Source organism: Salminus brasiliensis, chromosome 14 (genome assembly GCF_030463535.1).
Source record: "Salminus brasiliensis chromosome 14, fSalBra1.hap2, whole genome shotgun sequence".
Classification (NCBI taxonomy): domain Eukaryota; kingdom Metazoa; phylum Chordata; class Actinopteri; order Characiformes; family Bryconidae; genus Salminus; species Salminus brasiliensis.
In genome coordinates, this window is record NC_132891.1 from 16,134,960 (window position 1) to 16,161,290 (window position 26,331).

Below are 26,331 nucleotides of genomic sequence, written 5' to 3' on the forward strand. Positions count from 1 at the left end.
TAGTCAGTTCCATTACAATGAACCCAATGTGTCAAAGACTTATGATTGATTTATGCAGCAATTGTGGAAAAATTGGTTGGAATTCTTCTTTAAAGATAATCTCAAGCTCCCAAACTGACCTACTCTTAACAAATGTATTACAAAAAAGGATTGTAAAGTTCTGCAAGATTATCTTCTGTAGGCCAGTTTGTTTGAGGTTTACTACAACCTTAAAAAGTGTGTTCAAGACAAGTTTCTTTAATTAAGGCTGTGTTTCAATATAGAATAACAACGATTTTTTTTTTTAAATGAACGCTTAAATGGCCTGTTGGAAGGTCAAACAGGCATACAGTAAATATTTTAAAACATTTAAAAAATGATATAGCATCAAATGATTGATGAAATTATTGTTGTTATGAGTCAAATAACCCCTCCTTGGTACAATTCATGAATATAGTGTAGTTTTGTATCTACAGTATAATTTGAATTGTTCATCTGAATTGCTCATATTATATATCAGTTTCTCCTTACTACAATAAGGAAACCCATCAAGGAAATCCATTAAATATGGTGAACCTGAAAAAAAAACATACTGTACTTACCTAAGTGTAATTGCATTTCAGTGCCAAGAAGATGTGCCAGAGAAGAAGTGATTTACAGTATTTAAAGCGGCTGTAGTGAGGGGTTGGAAGCTGCTGAAAGAAAAGCAGTACTGAAGGAAACCCACTGGTGAATTTTCTTCTACATCTATTAAAATATTTCACTAACATGTTATAACACAAATATCTGTAGAGATTATTACATTATAAACACTGTTTATCAGAAGATAGCTGTGTTTAAAGATTTCAACATTCAAAGAGATTAAGGTTTTTTTTTTACATTTGAAAAATGACTTTTATTATGCATTAAATTGTAAATTAATCAACAAATGGATGGATAAAATGTGTTTTATTCAAATGTGTAATAATAATAACAGTAATCATAATAATAACAGTAATCATATTAATAATAATAATAAAAATGTTATTAATAATAATAATCATAACAATAACAATAATAATAATATCCTAGCTTCCCAGCTGTAACATAGACACACTAAAGAGTAAAAAGAGTAAAAGTCACTTGGGAAAATGTACAATACAAAACAGTAAAAACAAAAAAAAAGAATGACTGTTTTTTTTAATGTTTTTTAATGTACTAATTTTAAGAAGTTAGTAAAACTGTAAAAATACAATAATAATAATAATAATAATAATAATTCTTGTTTTTCTGATATTCAATTAACTCGATCAGGCAGCCCTGTTATTTACACATTTTAAATCTTTGTAATAAAGTACTGAATTTTAGATTTTAGATTTTAGATAGAAATTAAATTATTAATTAAGAGCTTCAAAGTGTTGCAACTGTCTAAGAATCCATCCAGTCATTAAGAACCTTGGCAATACCACAGCTGTCCACAACTGGCCCAGCCAAATGACAGAAGTTTCTTTTAGCACTGTTTGATGAGTCCTGGCTAGTCTGATGTATGTTAGTCTATTAAAACTAAAATGCAAAATGCAGAAGATAATGATAAAGCAAAGATATTTATATTTGGCATTGTAGTTTTTGCGCTTGATGAAAGTCTTGGCCAAGTGTTTCTTTACAAGATAAACCAAGCATTTCCCGTTTTAAACTAAAGAAGCACACATCAAATCTTAACTCTTGAACAATTGACTGAATCTCTTTATGAAATAAATTGTGTAATTTAAAGTGACTCATACTTGTAAGTTTAGCTAACTTTTAACAGGCTATACATTCAATTTGGTGCATTACCTTTCATGTAAGCTGTTTGTTTGTTTATTTGTTTGTTTTTTTAGACAGATTGGTCTAGACGTGAATGACTAAGAAAAATAATGCCTCCAAAACAGTTAGACCAGAAACTCTGGCACTTTGGTGCCCTGGTGCCTGTCCTCTCTCAAGGTTCTTTGAGCTGTAGGACCGGCAGCCAGCAGGAGTGCCTAAGTGCTCCTTTTGTCCCTGGTCACAACTTGGTTGGTGAGGGCTTTGATGTGGTCTCACTGCATAGTAAGGGAGTGTATGTCAGTGACATGCAGACCTTTCTGACACCTACTAACTCCTGCACCTTATGTGAGAACCTGTTCATGGGCAGTGAGCTTCAGAAACGTCCACTGTCTGTGCTGGACCGGCGCGCCATCAATAGATGCAACTTTTGTATTTCTAGTGCTTATCCTCTGACAGTTCTCTTCTGGAGAGCTCTACCTCAGTCATTGAGAATGACTGGAAGGTGTGCTTGAACCTGGGTGGAGTGGTCAACTTGCAGCTAGAAGGCAGCAAGTCTGAAGAGTAAGACCTACTTCTCCTCCCAGGTTGATTTTAATGTCTTGAATACTTTTCCTGAAGACATATGCTTAAAAGTTGTAAAGAATATATGTGTAGAACAAGTAGTGGAATAAATGTCTGCTTGCCTCTGTGCACCAGCAGACATGGCTCCAACCCTAATCGACCACCTCGTTCTTCTAATAAATGCATTCAGAAGTGTTTGAATGAAAGTCAGTGAGGTCTTACATCGGGGTTGGAGGTGAAACATGCAGGAAGGTAGACTTTCCAGAAGGGGACCATCAGGGGCCCATGAACCGATATTACACTGTGCCACACAATTCAGTTCTGCCAAAGGTCTGCCAAAATACTCAATTACCACCCCCCATACGGTGCCCCTGGTGACCGCTGCCATAGATAGTGTAACAATTTGAAAACCTAACCCAGGAGCCATATGCCATTGGCCAAGGTTTTACGCCAAGTTAATCTAATTCCTGGGATTTTCTGCAAAAAACACAAGCTAATGAAACAACCAGAGACTAGTGGAAAAGTCAGATTCATTGATACTGTTGTTTTGCTCTTTTTTCAGTTCTAAACTACCAAGCTTCCCCCCTCTCAATCCTGAGTTCCACCAGCATCTGATCTCCCCGCCAAAAAACAGCACAGCAGCAATACCGCTGCTTTACTGACATCTACAGGACCCACTACATCTGCCAAGTTCACCTCGATGGGAAGAGAGACTTCAATTTGTACATGCTTGGCAACCCTCAACAAGGTCTCTGCCAGTCAGGTGAAGGACTATTTGAACGTTGGTCTAAAGGTGGGGCTTGGGCTAAATGATGCCTCCATTCTAGGAGCTAACTGTAAGAAACTCTTGTCAAACCAAGACAGTGTGACGAGTTACAGTGAAGGACTTATGAACCATGTGACCAAGGTTTCACTTATTATTCTGTCTTCCCTCTGCACAAACTCATACATCAGAGAAAACGGACAACCAAAGAAGTCACCTCCACAGTGCAGTGGGAATCAACCCAACCTTTCCTTAAACTGCTGTCCTTTCAATGTCCAGAGAGAGCGGCTGTCCGTGACCGTGATAAGAGCTTGGGGCCTCAAAGGCGATCCTGTGGGCAAAACCGAGGGGTACGTCAAACTGTGGTATGAAGGAAACTTCAGACAGATGCACTGGATCAGATCAAACAACCACACGTGGAACATTAAATATGACCTTAGAGAGGTATACACCGGTAGCCGCCTTAAAGGTATGGGACAAAGATGCCCACTATGACGACCACCTGGGAGGTCTGGGCCTTCCTGTAATGTCTTCTGGCCTAAACCATAGAAATTCCTGTTGTTTATTTTCAGAAAATAATTACATAAATAGATTAGCAGCGTATCAGAGTTTAGCATTCACTATGTACATACTGTAAAAACAATCTCCCCCGTGCTAATATCAGTGAAACCTGTATTACACTAGAAGTCTATCTTACAGTCGCAATCATATTTTAGAGGCTTTGCTACTCCTGTAAACGTCAACCTCTAGAAGCACTAACTGTCAGGTGAAGATAATCTGGTGAACTGAATAGCTAGTCCTCAAAAAACACCATAGGAAGGAACAAAAGCTTGATGACATCCACAAGAATTAGAAGCTCTAGGTAACGTGTTTGTCTAATCTACTACTACTGTATACATGTTTGTAAACAGATATTTAGATCTGTCTATTTTATTACGGTTTCAAACCTCTAAAACATGCTGTAAAGGATTCTTGTTCTTCTACTTATCAGTCATTGAATCATTGAAATGTTGAGTCTGATTGAGTCTTTTAGATCAAATAAACAGTTACAATGTTGTAATTAAATTAGATTTGACTTATCAGATTGTATATTTAAAATAAAAAAAACACAGTGACTCTTCTGGTCTTATTATTGAGTTCTCTGCTCTCCTACTGTACTCATACTCTCCTACAACCTAATATAATAATAATATTATATTTATATATATACATTTACCATCTATTCTTTATTCCATACTAACATCAACACTCACACTGAAAAGAGTGTGTAGTTAGAGAGGTATGGTTGTATACTAAATGGGAATTGGGCAAGATCTCATCCAGTGTTAGACTAATGCAGTGCTGAACATTCCTCAACAACTTGAGGTCAAATTGCACCAATATTTCTGCATAATTTAGAGGTGGAGATGTAAGCATGGTGATGTCGAGTTTGGTGTGATGCTTTATTGTAGTGTAAGGTAGAAAATAGGAACAAAGAATTGCAATGTTCACAAAGCCATGTTCACAATTGTATTTACTATCCAAAACCAGCAGTAAACTAACCATGTCTTCTTTAGTTTTTATATGTAAGATAATAACAGTAAAATATGGCTAAATCTAAAATTGAGTTTTCCCTGCAAGTAAAGCTCCACTGTGAACAGTTCCAAAATCATACTATATAAAACACTGAAAGCATGAGGCAGCAAATTGCTCACATTTTGTATAACAGCCTCCTGTAAGAGACCTTTTAAGGGTCATTAAACTCCTCAAGTTTTGTTGGACATTTCTGACTGCACATTTCTCTAGAAAAGTCTAGGGCCCTCAAGCTTCAAGTACGTCTCGGCTTGACCCACCATCCTCTTCAAACGCAGACTGAAGACCCATCTCTTCCAAGAGTACTTGGGAGAAGTGTATTATATGTATTATGTAGTATTATGGAGTATTATGTTCTCCATACTGGCTTTTGTATTTAGTAGTATCTAATCTTAGATGTATCTTTTGGATTCTAGCCTATACAAACTAGCTAAGGGTATTTTCTGAGTGAACAGTGCAGCACTTTTTTAAGTCACTCTGGATAAGAGTGTCTGCTAAAAAGTAGATGTAGCCTTAAAAGTAAATGTACATTTAAATACTGTGCTATTTTGGAAAATTAGTTTGGACTGTGGATTTTTATGTGGGACACCATCATGGGTTTTTAGAACTGGATATTTTTATCAGATTTTTTTTATATTTTGGTCAGATGATCATCATCATCCATGTCTTTTTAGGAAAAGTGATTGTGTAGCTGCTACTGAAGGCGCCTGGATTTTGTCCAATACCCAGAGTGACGTCACTATGATGTAGTATTTTGACTTGACTTCTTGTTCTGTATCCTCGGGTTTCTGAATAACACCCTAACACCCAACTGCTTAAGATGAGTCCTAATCAACCCAATGACCAGCACCTGTGTGCTGGAGCTGAGCCTCAGGTGAAGGGCAAAGCTTAGCTTAGCTATGACCTGTGCATGAGCTTCCCCCTCCCAGCAGAGGGAGACATTACATCTTTCACATCAAACTAAGTTCAATGACTGTCTTTACATCTTAACTATTTCAAGTACGTTGGGGGGGTTTCTATGAGCCATGTCAGCATTTACACCAACTTTGTCTGTCAACCACGTGCAACCAAGTGCTTGTGCCTTGTTTTACACATTTACATCATTTAAACTATACTATAGTTGGTCTGTACACTGTGTAAATAATTCTGGATGAATGGACCAATAGAAATGCTCTAAATCACGTAGAATAAACCCTTATTTTACCTTGACTTCCATTCATAGTTAAGCACATTTTTGCCTTCTTCTGAAAAATCACTATTTTGGAGATACAAGTTTTTCATTGGACAGAAAAGATATATATTTCAGGTGCCAGAAAAGCTACAACAGGTCCAATAGCGCACTCTACTGGTTAGGTAAGTGAAGTACAAATATGCATGAACAGATCCATTTCAGAATCAAAAACAAGACTGTAAATTACTGAGTGCCCTAGATCATTACAGTAGATACACTCTAACTGCATGGTTCTCAAATACATAACCAGTGTCAGGGTTAACGAGGTAAATAAATAAATATTTTGTAATCACATTACAGTTACTGACTCAAATACTGCATTACTTGCACTATTAACATTTTCTATATGACCCAAAGCATAAACCAGTTCCCCAGCTGTATTCTGCGTAATTTGTGCATCTGTTGACCACAAAACTTGTCAAGTGACTGCGAATGTGACTAACGCAGCCCGGACGCAGTTTGGCTACAATGGCAGCGGATAAGAGTGGATGTTTCTACAAATGGAGATATTCTCATCAGTCAAAAGCACCTTTCAACTGCTGCAAACTCAACAAGCACTATCATAGCATTTAATCTGAGTGCATGCTAAAACAGAACTTGTGGCAAAAGGCCCCTGTGCTGAAGGAGAGAGCACCCCAGTGTCACCCAAACAAGCTAATTCAGGGAGAACTAAAAAGACGTACAGCTTGTCTAGTCCCTATAGTGAAGTATTGGCAATAGAGTAGGATTCTCTGGATCAGATAAATATGAACCTATTGGCACCATGCCTAATGCCAAGTGTGGGCTAAAGGGGTATAAAGCCCCCCAGCACTGAACTGTGGAGCAGTGGAACTGTGTCCTCTGGAATGATGGTTGGTTGGCTTCATCTAATACTTTTGGGATGAATTGGGGAGCTGAGGATGAGGTGAGGTGGTAATCATCCAACATCCTGACCTCACTATTTCTCTTGTCATTAGATGCAATCAAAATTCTCACAGCAGTGCTCCTAAAATCTAGCCGAAAGCCTTCCCTGGACAGTAGAGACTACAACAAACGCAGGATACACTCCTTGTTAATACGTTTTAAAGAGTTTGGAGGCATTAAGTGTTGGGATATTTCTGGAATTCCCACCTAATTATTCTAGAAAGCTACATCTTAGCTGGTTCTAAAGACCACATTTTTTTATTACTTAATTTTATATGATAAAATCACCACATTTATGCACATTTCTTGGAGCCAGATTAAGCCTAAGGCTAGAGAATAGATGATTTTTAATGGTAAATCACCATTAGCATCGTCATTTAGCTCAGGACAAAGCTCAATATTTATTCAGGTCATGAGTACTGCATGCCCGAACTTTGCAGACACCTGCTAAGCCAATGTTTCTGCTTAAGTCAAGGGTATTAATATGGAGGATGTCCTCGCCTAGCTGTAGCTTTGCAGCTTCTGCTCTTATGATTTGATTGCATTCAATCACAAGAGCATTTAGTGAGGATCACAAACAACACTCCGGCTCATAGTGTTGGATGGAGAACACAGATCTACTGCTCCACAGCCCAATACCGGGGATAATACCCTTTAACATTGGGTAGGGTGACCTCTGGCCTCTCATTTCTTTGACCATGCTGTCAAAAGAAGTCAAGGAGTTTGGCATTTATTTGCCAAAAAAATATGAATAAATACGCTACACTGTTTTATCATTGCAATCTGCTGCACTTTACCACACAGCTGCACCTGACTGCAGCAAGCTCTGAAGAGCAGGATATCGTCTGAGAACAGCAGAGCTCACTTCCTGAGGAAGGCTGCATCTCAGACAGAGGCGCGAGACAATTTAGGCCTACTGTGAAAATGAACCACCAACGCAGCAGCAGCAGCAGCAGCAGTCCTGTCTGAATTCAGAGAAAAGAAGTTAAGCAATACACAGTTTCGTATATCCTGAATAGTACGGCTTCTACAATACATACAGTTATTCTACAGAAATATGATTAGGATAGATTTGAAACTCTCATGACCACTATAGTAAAATGGTCCAATCATTTATTAGAGCAGTCGAACATCCAAAAACGCAGGTGTAAATACACAGTCAGGTCCATGAGTATTTGGACAGTGACTCAATTAAGATGTGATTGAAGATGTGATTCCAGATCTGGCTTTATTTGATTCCAGTCTCAGTTTCAGTCTAATCTGGCCTTTTTTGTGTGTAGGTATTAGCAGTGGTCTTGAAGAACTCTCTGTAATTACTTTCATGGAGGCATCTTTTGATTGTAGACTTTGACAATGACATGCCTACCTCCTCGAGTGTTCTTCACTTGACTAGACATTGTGAAGGATTTTATTTTTTTTTCACAGTTTTGATGCTAAAATGGATAAGTGGTCAGCGGCAGAGAATCATTTCAAGGATAATGGAACAGTAATATCACTACCGCAAGTTAAACGGTGCTTTTTTTAGTCAGCTTCAGAATTTTCAGATACATGAATCTCAAAAACAATTCAATCTTGATTTACAAATGAATAAAATAAATAAATAAATAAATAATTGATTCTATTTTCACTTAAGCTGCGTTCCAAAGCCCAGAATCCAAAGTGAAGGACCCTTCACACACCACCCAGAAATGCAGCCTACATTCAGAGCAATTTGGAGGACGCAACTGATGTTTCCAATCTTCTGGTGGACTATAAAGATGGAATTTAACAGCCTGGTGACAAAACTACACGACGCAAAGTCTTGACCCGTGATCCGCAAATACACCAAATAATTTGTATGTTTTACACCAACATGATTTTCACATGCTCACAAAAACCCTTAATTCTACGTACTTCTTGCTATTGTGCTATTGTGACACCCCACAGGCGCTACAGTGATACATATTCTGCAGAATCACACATATTGGATGAAATTAAGACTGATCAAATGCGCCACACTTACAGAGTTTCCTGTCCAACTGCCTTAATGAACCAGAAGAACATGATGCCATCCAACACTGGAGACAGAGACAGTTGGAGGAAACAGAGGAACACGACTAGCCTACATGTTCCCTGGTTCCATTATTCATTGCACTGGCCAACGAAAAGATAAGATAAGATAAGATAAGATAAGATAAGATAGTCCTTTATTAGTCCTGCAGTGGGGAAATTCACAGTGTTACAGCAGAAAGGGATAGCAAGACACTCAGTTACAAAAATTTAGATAAATAATTTACACTATATACATAATATAAATAAGAATTAAAAAAGCAATAAACAATATTATTTACAGCAAAAGACTCTTAATTGCACATGGGGGGGGGGGGGGGGGTATTGCACATAGTATTCCCTGAACATGAACATGTGTGTGTAGTTAAGTGTGTGTGTATGTGGTCCGCTGGGAGCAGTGCTGGTTGTGCAGTCTGACGGCAGCAGGAAGGAAGGACCTGCGATACCGCTCCTTCACACACTTGGGGTGAAGCAGCCTGTCGCTAAACGAGCTGCCCAGTGCTGCCAGAGTCTCATGCATGGGGTGGGAGCTGTTCTCCAGCATGGATGCCAGCTTGGTTGTCATCCTCCTGTCTCCCACCACCTGCACTAACCTACAGTAACCTACAGTACTTACAGTACTTACAGTAAACCTACAGTACTTACAGGTCCAGCTTATTCAGTTACGTATCAAACAACTAAAAAGTGAAACTTTAAGTACATTATTTATGCATGTTATTTTTACTGCAACTTGACCATGCATGACAACATCTAAAATGTTCCATAGTCTATTCATTTTTTTAAAAAATGTATCTATTTTTTAATTTATTTTACTGAAAACCTAGAACAGGCCGAATACAAACTTAAATCACTAATTTTTTCTTATCAGTTTAGTCAGTTATGGAGGTTTGTTTGTTAATGGGTTAAAATGGAAGCACTTAGAATATCAAGACTGCACAGTTGCAAAGTTTCTAAAAAGCAATAGGTAGATGCTAGCCAGCATTGTGAATCTCAGTGAAGAAGTGGATGTGATATGTGTAAAACTGTGAATACTTTTCTAAAATGAACATATAACACAAACTTATTAGACATCATCACTGTACTGAGCTCCCAAAAGGATATGAGAGGTGAAACTTATATAGGCTTTTCTATAATGGATTAAATAATAATAATAATAATAATAATAATAATAATAATAATAATAATAATGATAATAATAATAAATAACTCCTGATCAAAATATCTCCAGATAATTACAAAAAAAAACAAAAAAAACAAGAACAAAAAAAATTTCCCAGGCAATAATAGGAAAAACCTAAGCCCACTCTGGCCAGACTGGCCTGTAGATGGCACCAACGGCAATCACTAATTAGCTCCCTAAACCCGCTGTCCCTTGTTCATGGGTCCTACAAGTATATTCAGTGACTTGCACTATTCTAGCACTATTCTAAAGGAAATTGAGTGCTTGTCAACCGACACCTCGGATATATTTGTGTAATCCTCTTTTTGGGATGTGAAAAATGCATCCAGTCAGGATTTCGCATTGATTTCACGGGTTCTGTGTGTGGATGTACACAGGTCTGTTTAAGACCTGCCTTCTCACCGCCACTATTGGTCTACATGTACCTGCATCTACATGCAGCCATTAGGTCTCGCCTTCTCACCGCCACTATTGGTCAGAATGCTTCCCACCACAGCCGATTGGCCACAGCCTAAAGTACCTGAACAAAATTCCGGTTTGACTTTATCTTATTCTTTTATTTTATTTATGTACGTGTTCATATTTATATTTGCATGGAAATATAAAAACAATGTAAAAGGATAGTAAAAGTAAAATGTGAATTTTAAAATGTTTTTTTCTTCTGAGACACTCAAGTTGATAGGAGATTTGATTTTTGTGCAGTTATGTATATGGTCCTAGTAAATTAATTTCTATATCAGTATGGTATCTGCATATTTATATGCATTTATGTTGGGTACAATGATTTGCATAAATAAATAAAAGATTAAACAAAACTGTTTTAAATTAAACGACTCTTACTCTATAAGGACAAAAGTATTGAGACACCTGATATAATGTTTCTTTTAAAATCCAAGGTGTTAAAAAAAACTTATATAGAAAAACTTATATATAAAACTTATATATATAAAAAAATTTATAAAGGTTTTTTAATGACACTTTTCAGTTGTTGCTGTTACAATTTTTTGTTGTTACAAACATAATTAAGGCAAAAAACTCATTTACGTGATCAAATATATCCAAATTAATATATTTACTACTTGTTGGTACCATGTTAGTTGTTCAGCATGATCAATATGACCACTTGTTGTCCAGTATGTCTCATCACACAAACTCTGATTTGCCCATAAAATAATCCCCAATGGCCAATATTTGTATGTATTAATTATTTGTTATCATTCTGTTGGATATTCTATTATGGTTACTTGGATGAATTATACTGCAGATTCATGCATAAAAATTATTAAAAGTATACTGTATTTGTATGCAGTGAAATTTCTAAAGAACTGTGTACTGGTAGCCATAATTTTGACATTGGCAACACTGAAAATATTTTATTTCATTTTAAGATGTTATGTGTTTGACTAACAAATAAAGGTAGGTATGCACTGTTACTAATGCTGCATTGTTGGCTGAACTTTGCTATGATGATTAGTATGACCACACTCGACCAGCATGACTACGGTGGTAGATCAGCAGGACTAGTATGACCACACTTGACCAAGCTAGATCACCAGCACGACCAGCATAACCTTACAGAGCAACCAGCGTGATCATACTTGTTTAAACACCATGATCAGTCCAACCATGCTGGTCTAGTATAGCAGCCTGACGACCAGCTTGGTCAACCTAGTTATACTGATAGACCAGATGATCCATCATACCCCAACTGGTTCATTACTAAATACTGTATACGAAACACCTAAAGGTGTGAGGCCCTTTGAATAGTTAGCAAAGAACCTTGACTAGCTATTAAAGAAGGATTATCTGAAGCTACTAGAGCAGACTTGTCCAGCTATAATTGTAAACTGTAAACTTCATCTTGTTTAGAATGGAAACTGGCAGTCCAATCGACCCTTTGCAAATATGGCATGGATTCAGTGGGAATTTAAGGAAAGGACAAATGAAGATATAATTATAATTCTTAGTGCTGGTGCAAAAAAGTGTGCCTCTCACTCTGCCCTGACTGACTTTTACATCTTATTTTAAAGGTGAAAACTGAGAAGTGGACTAAAGTGGTCTCGTTTTTTCTGTGTGCAGTGTGAGGTTCACACGTCTGCTCGAGCTGCAGCACTCGCTAAGTTAGCTAACTTACTGGCAGACAGTGGTTAGACTGAGCCACCCCTCTTCATAACCACCCTGTCCACATTCTTTGGACTGTTTAATGGACAGGTTTAATAATTGCTGTGGGTTTACATGTGATACAGTCAGAGCCTGTTAAAGCTACATCAAAATAGCTTATGTTGTACTGATCGAATGGGTTCGCTGGAGCGCACCCCCCCGTGAAGAGCAGTGCACCTGCATTTACACTAAAGACAGGAATGTGACATGTTGAAGGTAAGGAGGGCTACATTACAAGACAAGACAACCATATTCATCATTAGTGACACAGATGGAATTTGGCCTTTAACCCATCCGTGCAGTGAACACACACACAAACACACTAATGATCAAACACACAAGATGACGGTAAGCGCACATGCCCGGAGCGGTGGGCAGCCATTGCCACTGCCCCTGGTAGCAGAGAGGTATCAAACCCACAACCCTGTCAGCAATAGCCCGGTGCTCTAATTGCTGAGCCACCACTGCCCACTGCCCACACATCAATTTAACAGTGCCATTTTCCTCAAATCACAGTTGAGCAGCTATTCAGTTGATATACCATTTAATTCATTGATATACCATTTAATTCATACATTACGTATGTAATGTATGTAAGGGTACTGCAGTTTTCAGAGGCTTTCAGGGGATATTAAGGGTTAATTAGGGGATCTTGAAAAAGAACAAAAGTTTGGACACCCTACGTGGTCAGAACTTGGTAAAAAAAAAAAACCTTGGCAAGTTCCACAGCTTGTACTTTAAGTAGCGCTCAGTTATTGCTTTTTGCCCAATCTTCCTTATAAATTCTTGTAGTTCTCTGAGATCTTAAATAACTCATAACAATGCTGTGTTTAAGCAGATAGTGTAGGGTTAGATTACATTTCATTTTATTGTGATTGAGATAGAACAAAAGTGTATGAGGTACAGGGCTATATTATGAAATATTATAAATAGCTGCTGGAAATCTTATGATAGGTCAACTTCTACAACTGTAAGCAAATAGTTCTTCTGGAATAAATTGGTAAAAAAAAAAAACCCACCAAATTAGAAGTGCAGATTACTTAGAGTAAACATATATGGGCTGGGTTCAAGGACATTGTGGAGTAAGAGCAGAATATTTATGAGAATAATAAATGTTCCTTAAATGTAGATCAATGTTATCTTATAATTATTTTGTAATAATGTCGTTGGTATAATAATAACAAAATACCATTATTACATTATTATTATATTATCTATAATAATAATAATAATACTGATATATGGGCTGGGTTCAAGGACATCGTCGAGTAAGAGCAGAATATTTATGAGAATAATAAATGTAACTTAATAAAGTCTTTGGTATAATTATAAAAAATAATAATATTATTATTATATTATATAAAGTAATAATAATAATAATAATAATAATAATAATAATAGATCATTCTGCTATTAATCATCCCGTTCACGGTTGCGCGCTCACGTGACCATCGCCCACTCACCTCTTGCTGTAACTGTTAGTGCTCGGCGTCTCCCGCCCAACTCAAACAAACCAGTCAAAAGACACCTATTGGTTCAAAAGGATAGTGCCATGGGGGGGCGGCTTCCTATTGGATGATTTGTGAGAGATGAGCACCTTAAGCCGCTCGAGTCATCAGCAGCAGAGTGCGGGATGAGAGAGAGAGAGAGAGAGAGAGAGAGAGAGACGTGTGTGCGAGTGTGACTGACAGACCCAGTTCTCTGAGGACGACTCCGTGACTGCAGAGCAGTTTGGTCCGGTGCTGGTGTGAAGAAATGTGAGTACCGCGCGTCGCTGTTGGCGTTAGCGGGCAGTGGTCCATGGTGTGGTGCGGCAGAGCAGCACATGGCAGCATCCCTGCAAATACAGGCGAACGACACGCCTGCCCGGTGCTGCAGACGCGCCTTCGCTCCTGCTTGCTAATGAAACTGCTAGCTAACGTTATCGCTATTAACGCCGTGCTTGTATGGCGTTAACCAGCTAGTGCTAGCTAAGCTCCCTTACAGGACATGGGTGTTAAAACGCAGCGGGGGAGGGCTAATTCAGAAATGCGTGATTCATAAATTCATAGCAGACCTGTTACTGTACTGTGCAGCAGAGGCCACGGCTGACCACGGCTCAGTCCGCTAGTCTCACGCCATTCTCTTCATGAAAACAACGGCTCGCCAGTCTAAGGACTATTGAGAAAGCCTAGCTATAATGGTGCTGGGAGCATGCATTCTCTAGGTAGGCTGCACATGAGGTTATCAAGTTATTAGCTAGTGCCTTTGCTGGGCGTGTCGCATTTCGAGTGGGCTACGAGATGTGCACCTGCTTCTGAGTGAGATGACTCCTAAATACAGTAGCCCTCTGTGTTCATACGGAGGCACAGTAAGCACAGTAGCCAAGTGTGCCAGTGAATGTGCCCGTGTCCCCTCCCTCTTCAGCTTCCCTCCGAGCAGCTGTTGTTGAGGTGTGTTGTGTGAGAGAAGCAGGAGGGAAACGCTGAAGGTTTTGCATCGCAGTGCTGCTCTTATGTAAAGGTTGGCAGTCCACGTTTAGCTACTACCTCCAAATGAGATTAGGTTGTAGCCAAAGGCCTAGTGGACAGCTGCATCCCCCAGAGCAACATGCAGGTGGATGCTGTAGACTCCCAGATGGATTTCTTTAGTTGGTGAACTGGGGTGTACAATAGAGTCTTTATGATTATTAGAAATGCACAGTGATGTTAGAATCATATCGGTATTAGAAGATAACGGCATCATAAAAACATCAGCAACTTTCTTACTTCTCCTGTAAAGTTGCCGTTTTGGAGATACAAGGTTGTAACAGTGTAACAGCAAAAAAAAAAACAAGATGTGCTCAAGAAGATCTGAACGTTTAGACTGCACTGGGCTACTGTGCTAACCCGTAAACGCCTTTTACCCCCAACACTGCAAGGCTTATTGCACACTGAGACGTATTACTCAGTAACTACAGGGACTTCTGTACACACTGGTGGGACTGTTCTGTGGTAATGGACACTAAAGGTCCATACTTCAATTCCTCATCACTGGCATGAGCTGCATCCCATTTTCATAGCAGTTACCTAATCATTTATAGTACTTTCTAAGTAGTACAGTAGAAAAGGAAGGGTCCGTCTTACTTCATTTGTAACTCTACTGAAATAAGCATGACTCTGTAAAGCTGATCCAGGTAGATTTAGTCTTAATAACTCACCAGTGAAATGAAATCTCAATACTTGCACTTTTTATTACAGCAAACAGTTGCACGACTGTTTGCATTACAGTTCATAGGAAATTGGCCCCCTTCCTTGGCCCTTTTGCCTCTTTGAGATTAAAGCTTTGTATGTTGGCTCATTGTTAGTTATTTATAATTCAGGTAGGTTTTGCACTCTGTGAACTCGCGTTTAACCCCTCCAACCTCTCCTCTGTCCCCAGTGGCAGATCAACAGGACAAATCACATGAAATATTCATTTCTTGGCTTTGGCACACAGGAAGACACCGTGTATCTTGGCTACAGGGTTAATTCGGCCAGGAACCCTCTGCCTTATTCTCATTCCAGACCTTCATGGTCAGCTGTGTCTGAAACCAGGTTTTAAAGCTGTTTTAAAACAAGCTTTTTGTTTACTAATAAAAACACCCCATTCTGTTTTTCCTTCCAGTTTCTGATGTAGCGTTTTCTGTTGAGATTGACCCGATTCAAATCAATAACAATACGCCATCTCTTTCATGGAGCTGGTATTGTCTGCCACAAGTGTCTGGTGGGTAAAGCAAATCTATCAGCCAAAAGCTGATATACTGGCCTGGTGGTAATTTGCCACCCTGACTAGCACTGTAAGGCTAAGATAAGCAGGCATTTCATATTTGTGAATGCTTAGTGGATATTTGACTTAATGCTACAGAAGGCATGGTTAACATTCACCTAATAGCCTACCATACAAAACAACCACAGGTCTTTCAGAATGCGGTGCTGCTTTCTAACAAAATATCTTAGTGACCATTGTTTATTGAAATCTGCATCACAAGACCTTTAAGCAAACATTGGTTACACACTTCAAAGCATTGGTTCGAGTAATTATGCATTGTGTTCATTGAAGTTAGAGAATAATAAGTGTTGCGCTGTTATACGGTTGGAATCTTAAGGGGTTACAGGAATGGTTCACTGAAAAATTACACTTCCACAATTTCCCCCAATACTAAATCTAGTAGATAGGCCAGGACATTCTTGGCGTGCAAAGATTGCTTAAGAGCTATGAAACGTAATTTTTTAGCTACATCCTAGGATTTAGCTAGGATTTGTATTGCTACATATTGTGATCAAAATACAACTTTTGTTAGTAATAATAATAATAATGTGATTAGATTGAGTTTTAGCAAGAACCTGATGATACAATACATAACAATATACAGGGGTTAGGATTCAGTATATTGTGATGCTGTAAGCTAGACGAAGTATTGATATATAGATTTTTTAATATCAAGTTTTAGGAAATCTGTCATTGTATAAAAACACACCATCATATGCATAAAATTTGAAAAATGAAAATAAAAAAGGTTTACTATTATTGCAGTCAGAACAATGAGTGGGATCCGAAGACAGATCTGAGTACAACACTGGCCTCTAAACGCAACACAAAATGAACCACTCACTGTCTGGCACCAATTTTTGCATGTGAACTGTTTATTACTACTACTGTGGGGCTCAGAGTGGTCCAGCGGAATAAGGCGCTGTCACTATGACAGTGGAGTACTAGTCTGAATCCCGGTCACACTGCTAACCATCGGCAGCTGGAGCCCCGAGAGAGCACAGTTGGCCTTGCTCTCTCCAGGGTGGGTAGATGGCACTTTCTCCCCACATCACTCCAGTGCTGTTGGCCGATTCATCAGAGCTGGGTATACAGGTTTTTCTCCAAGTGCGTTGGTTACCTGATGACGTATGATCAGTGGCAGTTTGCTGCTGGCTGCGCCTGTGTCGGAGGAGGCCTGTGTAGGTCTTTACCCTACCGGTGTCGGGGGCATTGCATGTGATGGGGGAAAGTATGGGGTGGGTAATTTCCGATCCCAATTGTGGAGATAATGGGTACAAAACTTGGAAAACTAAAACAAAAAATTGAAAATGTTTGATCAAATGTGATGTGGTATTGTGATATGGAATATGGTTGGCATAATATGGTTTTGACCAAAATGTATATATTTATTTATTTTATGAATGCCTAGATGCATCAAAACACTGACTGACTGACTGATTCTCACTTGTAACTGTGATTGGACAAGATGCTCACAGCTAAGGTTGATTTTCACAGTATCGCAAATTTCCCACCTCTTGTTCTTGTTCTTCTTCTTTTTTTTATTATTATTATTATTATTATTATTATTATTATTATTATACATTGACCCTTGAAGGAATGAAAGTATTTTTTTTGGTTGAACAAATGCTTTACTGCACTTTGACTCTCATTTGAAAATGAATTAAAACTGCATTTGAGATTAAGCTCTATTATGTTTCTATTATGGATTAATCAACTGATTCTTTTCTCCATTAATTGGTTGATTGGTTTTCAAAAGTATGAAAATAGTCAGATATAGCTGTGTTCTTTGTTCGGTTAAATTTTTTTCAGTACTGATATTAAGCAAATAATAACCATCAATTTAATACCATGGTATACCTTATGGTATACTGCTGCATCCATATTCCAAATTTTTATTTGAAACAGGGCTTTCCACAATATGCTACGATACACTTTGCAGCCAAAGACTACTTAAAGTGTATTTGACATGGGGCTGTTGGACGGTAGGACGGAAACAGAAATGGCATGGTAATAGTTACTGTAGGACAAACAAGAGAATCGAAGAGAGGAGTGGGGCTTTTACTGTTGGGTGAATGAGAGGATAGGAGAGGAGGCCATTACGGTTAGAGGCAAAAATAAAGGACGGGCGAGGTGGCATTACTGTAGGATTAGAGAAGGAGATGCTCAAAAAAATAATAATGTCAATTATCCACAATAAGCTAATCATGAGTACAACTCAGTTCAAGCAGGATTATATCCCATTGCTGATATATTTGAGTATCTGTAGTTCATGTTCAGTGCAAAGAGATGCAGAATTGCAAAGGAAAACTTGTTCAGTGGCACATTACTGGAGATTGCTCAGCGGTTCCTTCACATCCTCCACAACTGCAAGTATTGCACTATAGTCAATCTCTTGATGACCTCTCTTCTGGATCTGTGAGTTCCATTCACAGATTTAGAAGGTGCTTGTATACTTCATTCAACAAACTACAGAACAGATAGGATCTATAAGGTTTAGGATAGTTCTGAAAAGCTTTCAGTAAATCTCACACAGCTTTATCTTACAATGACATTTTGACCAGTACAACACTTTCAGGAGAAACCTTTATAATAAGATAATTTACTGAACACAAACTAACCAGCAGCAATAGCAGTTACATGTGTCTCATCCCTGCCTTAACTAGATTGTCCCAGAAATAATTGTGATAAATGATGACCATTTAATGGTCATTATCAATGACCATTTAATGCTACTAATATAATGATAATATAATGCATTTACACCCATTTAACCTTTTAAAAAGCCTATGGCCTGTCAGCAGCCTGACTGTTACAAACTTCTGTTAACAGAGAATAACCCCACCAGTTTGTGCAGAAGTCCCTGTAGTTAGTGAGTAATACAGTGTTAAGGGGTCAAAGAGCACTGAACTGTTAATCGTTAAGAATAATCAGATGTTGGAATTGGAATATGAAAATGTTTAAATATCCTAAATAAATTATAATTCACATTAAATGGTTCTCCTCAAAGCTTTGACTGAAAAAACACATAAGCTTGTAGTCTCTAAACGGTAAGGGCATCCGTAAATAGGCTGAATAGAGCCTTCAGTGGCGCCTTTTTTTTCATAAAATCATCTATACATGTAAGGTCATGTGTCTCTACACCCTCAAAGTGAAGCTGCAGTTTGCTTTTAAAGTAGGGAAGTGGGCCGATACCGGTCTGATCTTTGTGCTTGTAGAAATATTACAGCCAGACAGTTTAGATAAGATGTGCTGCTAATAAATACTGAAGTAAAATCTCTTCATTTTATGTAGCAGTTTCTATAATGAGACATTCTGGACTGATTTATTTAGTTTAGTGGAGACTTTGAAATGTCTGTTTTATAGTGTGTTTAATATCTTATAATCCAGTCTGACTCTCCTCCCTGACAAATCAGCTCCCAGCTCCTTTAAAACACTGAAGTCACGTCACTAACTTGTGAGTGCTCTGGACTGATATCTGTTGTTTGTGGACTACTGATGTGAAATAACTGGTTTATAGTGGGTGAATGTGCTATTGTCTATTTCTATAGCATTCTGTATTAGCATTAGCCTCCACTCGGTTCTGAATGTGCTCTTTAGTGCTGGTTTAAAAACAAAGAAAGGTGTGTGGATCTCCTGCCGGTGTAACTGAGTGTTTCAGTTTTATCAAGTTTTCACGTTCCAATGTAAAATAGTTCCACATTGCAGACTCGAGCTAAACTCTTTTATTTACCTTCTGAGGTGATACCTATTTATTTATTATCTATTAATATGTGCCTGTATTGGCTATCCTTAGTTTAAAGCATCAACTCACTCAAGCAGTATCAGTTTTAATTTTACGGATGTCCACTTACATAAGATACACCACCCCACTGAATGGATGCAAAGGTCCCACACTGCTCATGCTTTGAGAAGACAACAGAAAGATGCATTGAAGTAAATCTGTAAAAGAAGAAAAATAAAGGGAGCCTAAAAGGCATTAACAATTACTAAATAAGAGAAATTACCAAAGAGAGAGAGTTTCAAACCCAGTTTTTCTCAAATTTACAATGTCAAACCAGTATTTTCTTAAATGTGTTCTTGAAGTCCTAACCTAAAGTCTATGTCAGATTCATGGTGTGTTGGCAGAATTGTTACAGCTATGCTTTTCTATTGAGGAATCCCATTGTCCCAATGGTGAATGTCAGAATCTGTGGAACTGTGTGAGTGTTTTTGTTTTTTGTAGACAACTGAAGCCCAATCCCTGGATCCCCCCAAACAGGAACTAGTGCTGACGTCGCACTCTTGGCGCATGCATGCTGGAAATAAGTTGTTGAAACGATATTTTATATAAACGATGTTCAAGTCAAATTTAGTGAAACTTATATAGTTATAATGATCAGCCAGTTCACTCAGCATAATGATGCTAGTTCATCTGACTAAATCACAGAAACACTTACAGTGCACCTTAATGATGCCTCTCCTGCTGCATCAGCCTTTCTGAATCTGCAGAAGCCGGAAGAATCTCCTGGTTTCTGTTTGTCCCTTGAGCCACTTATTGACCGACTTCGAGCTTCCGTGTCTGAAGGGCGGGGCACATATGTAAAGACCACTCTATCTCAGTTCGACGTGGGAGTGTTGGAAATCCTGTCAGTTCTCAAGCATAGTTGGGGCTGTATCCATCACTGTACTAATAGGTTATAGCTATACATTTATGTATTTGTATGATGTGGATATACAAGGATATATGAATATACAAGCTTGCCTTCAATTTGTGGTTTGCGCTCTCTTTGTCTCCATCCCCTTTTTCTCTCTCTCTCTATCTTCATCCTTTCCTTCTATCTTCTTTTCCGTATCTCTCCCCTACTGGTTGGAGGGTAGGGTAGTGACTCAGCTTTACTGCGAGAAAAAGCAAGGCTGGCTGTGCGCCTCTCTGGAGGCTGAACCATTTTCCCTGCAACCTCATCAGCAACTGTCTATTGTGCATTAGTCATTCCTTTTTCTGCTACTGCTGTCTATTTCTGTCACATTTCTGTGTCATGCCAGGCTGACTACAAATGCTATTTTAGTGGGAGTAGCCGATAAAAGAACCAGTAGGGTAAGGGATTCCTGTAATGGGCACCAAGGGATGCCCAGGTTTCAGAGGTAGGTAGTGCCTCTGCTTGTGTCTTGGCTTTTCCTCTGATCATGGCTCAGTCCAGTGGTTTTGGTGCCTGTAGTTGAATAGAAATTGAGCAAGAAAAGTATGATTTCTTTTTTTTTTTTGGTAAATTATGATATTTTAAAATTAAAGATGGATTGCATTTATTAAATAAATTAACTCTGCCCCTCCTGCAGTTGACTATAGGCCATGTGCTTGTTTACTTTATGGACTCAGGCATTAAATATGGAATTGTGTGCTAGTAGCCATTTAATGTAATAACTGCACATGAGGTTGTTTTCAACAAAGCCTTATAGCTGAGAGCACAAAGTCAAGTGAATAGTCGTTTTTGATTCTTTTCAGGCACATTTAACAGACTGGCCCATCCAGGTTTGCTTGCTCTCCCTTTTGACTAAACTCAGCGTGTCGCTAACTCGCAGTTTTGGGGTGGGTTGTTTTTTTCCAACCTGTTTTTATAGCATATCACATCACCAATCAGTGAGCCTCCACAGCACCCCCACCCTGTGGTTCTCTTAAATGCACATATGGGAATGAGCCTTTTTGGCCATGAACTAGATAGACGTTAATGTACTGTCCTTATTTTGCGATACCATCAACATTTTAAAATACTACGGTATATGGTATTTCCGTTACACTGCCCAAACCTAGTACCGCTCCATGGTTTTGCCCCTTAGTTTATTCCGAGTCCTTTACTAGTGAATTTCTGCCAACATCGATAATGTGATATCATTTCTAATGGCTGTAACATGATTTCAGCACCCCTTTACCAAAAATACTGGACTAGTTTTGGCAACTTGAATGCCTTAAATTAAATTGTAGGCATCATTTGTTGTCATTTTAGTCTCATCTGTGAGCTCTCCAGTGCTCTGTACAACCTGACCCAGACGTTGTTGATTTTATTTAGTTGCAGGAATTCATGTTGGAGATGAGCTGCATGTAATTCTATTAGTAACAGTCACATTATAATGATCTGTGTTGACCCCAGGCTTAGTGAGCTGAATGGGTGCTTCTCTGGGTCATTCATTCCACTCGGCTTCACCTGCTCTACAGCAAGCCTGCCAGCGCCTGCCAGACGGGACACGCCCCTTGGAGAAGTAGGGCACTGGGTTTGCTCTGGAACACACGTGAGTGTGTGTTTGCACATTAGGCTAAGCGGACATAGTGAGAAGGGCTCAGTTTTAGTTTTCATTCAGTCACCCAAGTGTGAAATTCTTGTTTGGGTTAATATCCGGTGCAGGTAAGAATTCTTATAGCATATGCTAATATCAATTAGCATACGCACACTGTGCCACAAAACAACAGTATTCTTTTGAGGGGCCATTTTCCAGTGCTGTTACACATAGTATTTGTGCTGTAAGCATTATTATTATGTTCTTTCACAAAACCATTCGTCTGTAGTCATAAATAGTCAAATCAGTCACCTTACTTACATAATTACTTGCATAATAGAAAGATAACTGGTTTTCTGACTTCTGATTGGGCAGTCGCTTGAAAGTATGGATATTATCCAAAATTAATCAATAAATCAACCTTTATTTAAAAACAATTAATTTAGGGTGACCCTTATTTACAGTGTAGTTGACTTAATACATAAAATATGGATAAAGAAATTAAGATAATGAAAGAAATATTATTATAAAACATTATGTATGCATAAATATAAATAAATAATGTCAGTTGTTTAATAAATAAATAGTGTTTAATAAATGATACAAATTACAAACATAACACAACACTAGTGAAATAGCAAAAATAAGTAGCATAGGTAACATAAGTAAAATATGTAACATAATTCAAAAATAAGATAATAAAGATAAGTCAGAGAAATGAAATAACATTGCAAAAACACATGACAAGTCAAATTGCAAAAATAAGATGATGCATGTTGACATCACCAACCAACCGACTATTAAATTAGCTGCCAAATAATTTGGTCATCGGTAAGTTGTTGTCCCCCCCATCACCCACCCCTACTGTGTTTTTCAAAAGTTTGTATTTAAACCAGTTAAGTAAAGTAAATCATTGCACAATAGATTGTTGAAAATTGTTGAACCGATTTTTGGATTAGACTTTTTTTCGTAACATCCCTAACTGAAGACATTGCTGTATACTGCATTGTTGTATTTTCATTTATTTTTTCAACCCCATTTGTTTTTTCAACCCCATTGGGCAGTGGTGGCTCAGCGGTTAGAGCGTCGGGCTATCGATAACAGGGTTGTGGGTTTGATTCCCGGGCTTTGCAAGCTGCCACTCTTGGGACCCTCTCTGCTCCCCGGGCGCTGGAGTTGGCTGCCCACCGCTCTGGGTGTGTGTGTACTCACTGCCCCTAGTTCACTAGTGTGTGTGTGTTCACTACCACAGATGGGTTAAATGTGGAGGACACATTTCGCTGTACAGTGACAAATACGTGCACCTTACCATCTTACAGTCTCATGTCATTCACATTCATGCGAATGATTGTGGTGAGATATTATAACAGTTCATTGCAATTAACTCAAATAGTTTGAACTCAGAATGATTTGTATTGACTGACAATCCCGTTTACCTGTTGAATTCGCTAATGGTAAGTTTTTATGATCATGTAGAAGAGCGTGACATTCCTTTTTGTTTTATTTTTTATTAAAAACAACAATTGTTGATGCTGAAGCTGATGAAGCTATGACACCTTATCAAGGCGAGTTTATTAATGGTATGCATTGATGTCACGTTGATGAACACTCAACACTCCATTGATGAACACTCCACCTTTAGTCAGATTGAGTGGCAAAACATTCAGATTCAGTGGCATTTTTGAGTGGAAATGGCCAAACCGGGAATGAAACGATTATGAAACAGGAGTGAATAGATTATAGTTAAAGGCTGCTGGACTCCACAGCAATCCATCAAGATTACTTAACAACCAATGGTCCATGGACATGCATGTATAGCTAGGAACGCCCATTTAGTGGAGAAAGCCTAATGTCTGAGTGTGAGAAAAAGTCGAGTGAAAGGTCTTAGGAGTGTTTTCGACGGTTTTCAGGCACACTCAGTAAGGGATTGCTAGCTTTGTCTCTTATTTGAACTCCGCTAAATTTGCAACCACAGTGGGATTGGTTTTTCCCCACCTGAGTCACCCACGTTTCAGTGCTTCGATTTTAGTCGTTTCTGCAAATTGCACCAATCCATCAGTCTCTCTTCTCTTCTGTAAAAAGAGGGCTCTGGATTCTTGTTGATTATAGCTGTTTGTACAGTCAGTAGCACAACAGCTTTTTCTAGTTTTTGTGTCAGCGTCATTCACACTGACCGCTAACACTGCCACTTAGCCCATCTCTTTGGCCGCCTTCTGTGACGTCACGTTCATACCTTCTATAAAGACTTAAAGTACATCTGAGGCATATTGGAGCCCCTTGTCCTTGTACCTTGTGAAAAGACTTTTTTTTCACCCATTTTCTTCCCAATTTGAACTGCCCCAATTACCCAACCCCTACATACTCCAAAGTGAGAGCACCTTAGTTTCACTAAGAGCACTCAGGGGCCTAGTGAAAAGATTTTTGAATGAATAAAATACGCTGTATCATCATCATTCTGTTCTAGTGCGAATGCAAGCACGTGCTCACAGCTTCACACAGCAGGAAGTAAAAGCCACTGTCCACTCTATCAGTCCTGTGGTTCCACAGAATGCTGCTGCTCACCTGCCTCACTTACCTGGGTGGAGCCAGGAGGTGCTGCACAGCTAAACAAATGAAGTCAGCTCGAGTATCAGTTTGGCATGGTTATAATTACGGGTTGTGTGCTTCCTTGTAAACACAGTGGAGAAGGGCATCAACCAGTAATAAGGTACTGAACTGGTACTGCCCTATTTTTTAATTCAGGCCAAGGCTGACGCTTTCTACAGTTGCCTGTAACACTTTCACTTTGAGATTGCTTAGTTATGACCAGTGTCTTTTGTCCGAAAGATACTTGGAAGGATTGTTGGAGGAAACTGCTGTTAGTTTTGAAGAAATCAACAGACCCTCGGTAGAGCTGTTACTCTTAGACCTGAAGGTATGTTCCTACACTGATTACTGCTGAGTGGAATAAGATATTGCTTGGTTCTGTGCTGCAGGATTAAAGACGGTACTGGTCAAAAGAAGTGAAGATGGTGACTCTTCGTCAGTCCAGCAAATATTTAGGATCAATAATACAGGGAATTAGGAACTATTTTGAATACATGTACAGTAAGCCTACTAAATACCATCATAACCTAACCCTAACTGAGTTGCTAACTGCATTTCAGTTTGTAATCGGAGTCATTTCAGTTGGACTGGAGAAAATCTTTGCATCTAGCAAGTAGTGGGAACTGCAGAACTGCTTTTTAACCCCTTAATGCAGCAAGGCTTATTACACACTAAGTTCTGTTACTCAGTACATGTACAGTAAACCTACTAAATACTATCATAACCTAACCCTAACTGAGTTGCTAACTGCATTTCAGTTTGCAGTCACTCTTAACCCTTAGTCACAGGTATTACCACCAATAACAAAGCATTGAAAAAAAGGTGTAGTTTTTTAAAAGTGTTGTTAAAAGTTAAAAGTGCAGATTGTAAACTTTATTGTAATCAATAAAACGTTTCTTAAGAACGAAAGCAGATATTTTATTGTAGTTTGAGTTATGTGATCATAGTTTGTACTTTGTTTCATTGCTTGATCAAAACAAACTAAAAAAAAAAACCCTGACAAAATCAATCCTATTAGTACAGAATATAAATTACATACCTATAGTAAGTAATTTATAATTATAAATATTATAATAATTAAGAATGTAACAATACAACAGTTAGCTTGTTCCTGGTGTATTAGCTTGTTGCTAGAGCATTAGATGCGTGTTAATACAAGGCATATTATTTTTAGAAACTCCTTATTTTTTGCTGTACTTACCAGACATCTGGTCTAGATACAATTGATTCAGTAATACATTGCAATATTAATTGCATAACTAAGAAATATCACAATAATGTTTTCTTTTTTTTTTTTTTTAAATCGTGCAGCCCTGAGTCTAGTTTTTTCATGGCACCTTCATCAGTGGTCACGGTAGTTTATTAATAATCTGGCTAATAGCTCAGGAAGAATAGAACATGCCCATGCCATATACACCTCAGTCGGAATAGACTAGTCGTATTTTATTGAGCGAGGTGGCTAATCCTTTACATAATCCCTTAAATAGAACAATAACTGCCATGTAAACACCTGTATCTGATTACGTTCCCAATCGGAATGTTTAAGTA

At 38.4% G+C, this 26,331-nt stretch overlaps 1 protein-coding gene and 1 pseudogene across 3 annotated transcripts in view; both read left to right on the forward strand.

Annotated features, from left to right (window-relative positions):
- The first annotated feature begins 1,871 nt into the window (after positions 1 to 1,871).
- Positions 1,872 to 26,331, forward strand: part of LOC140577460 (perforin-1-like) — a 40,238-nt pseudogene continuing 15,778 nt past the window's right edge.
- slco4a1 (solute carrier organic anion transporter family, member 4A1) overlaps positions 13,775 to 26,331 on the forward strand; it is a 48,735-nt gene continuing 36,178 nt past the window's right edge. For 2 of the 3 annotated variants that reach the window (XM_072697213.1, XM_072697211.1), the window contains exon 1: positions 13,775 to 13,937. The gene's annotated coding sequence lies outside the window, so the exon portion shown is untranslated. Of the gene's footprint in view, positions 13,938 to 24,885; positions 24,905 to 25,023; positions 25,112 to 26,331 lie in introns of those variants that run through there. The other variant, XM_072697212.1, reaches the window with a different exon arrangement.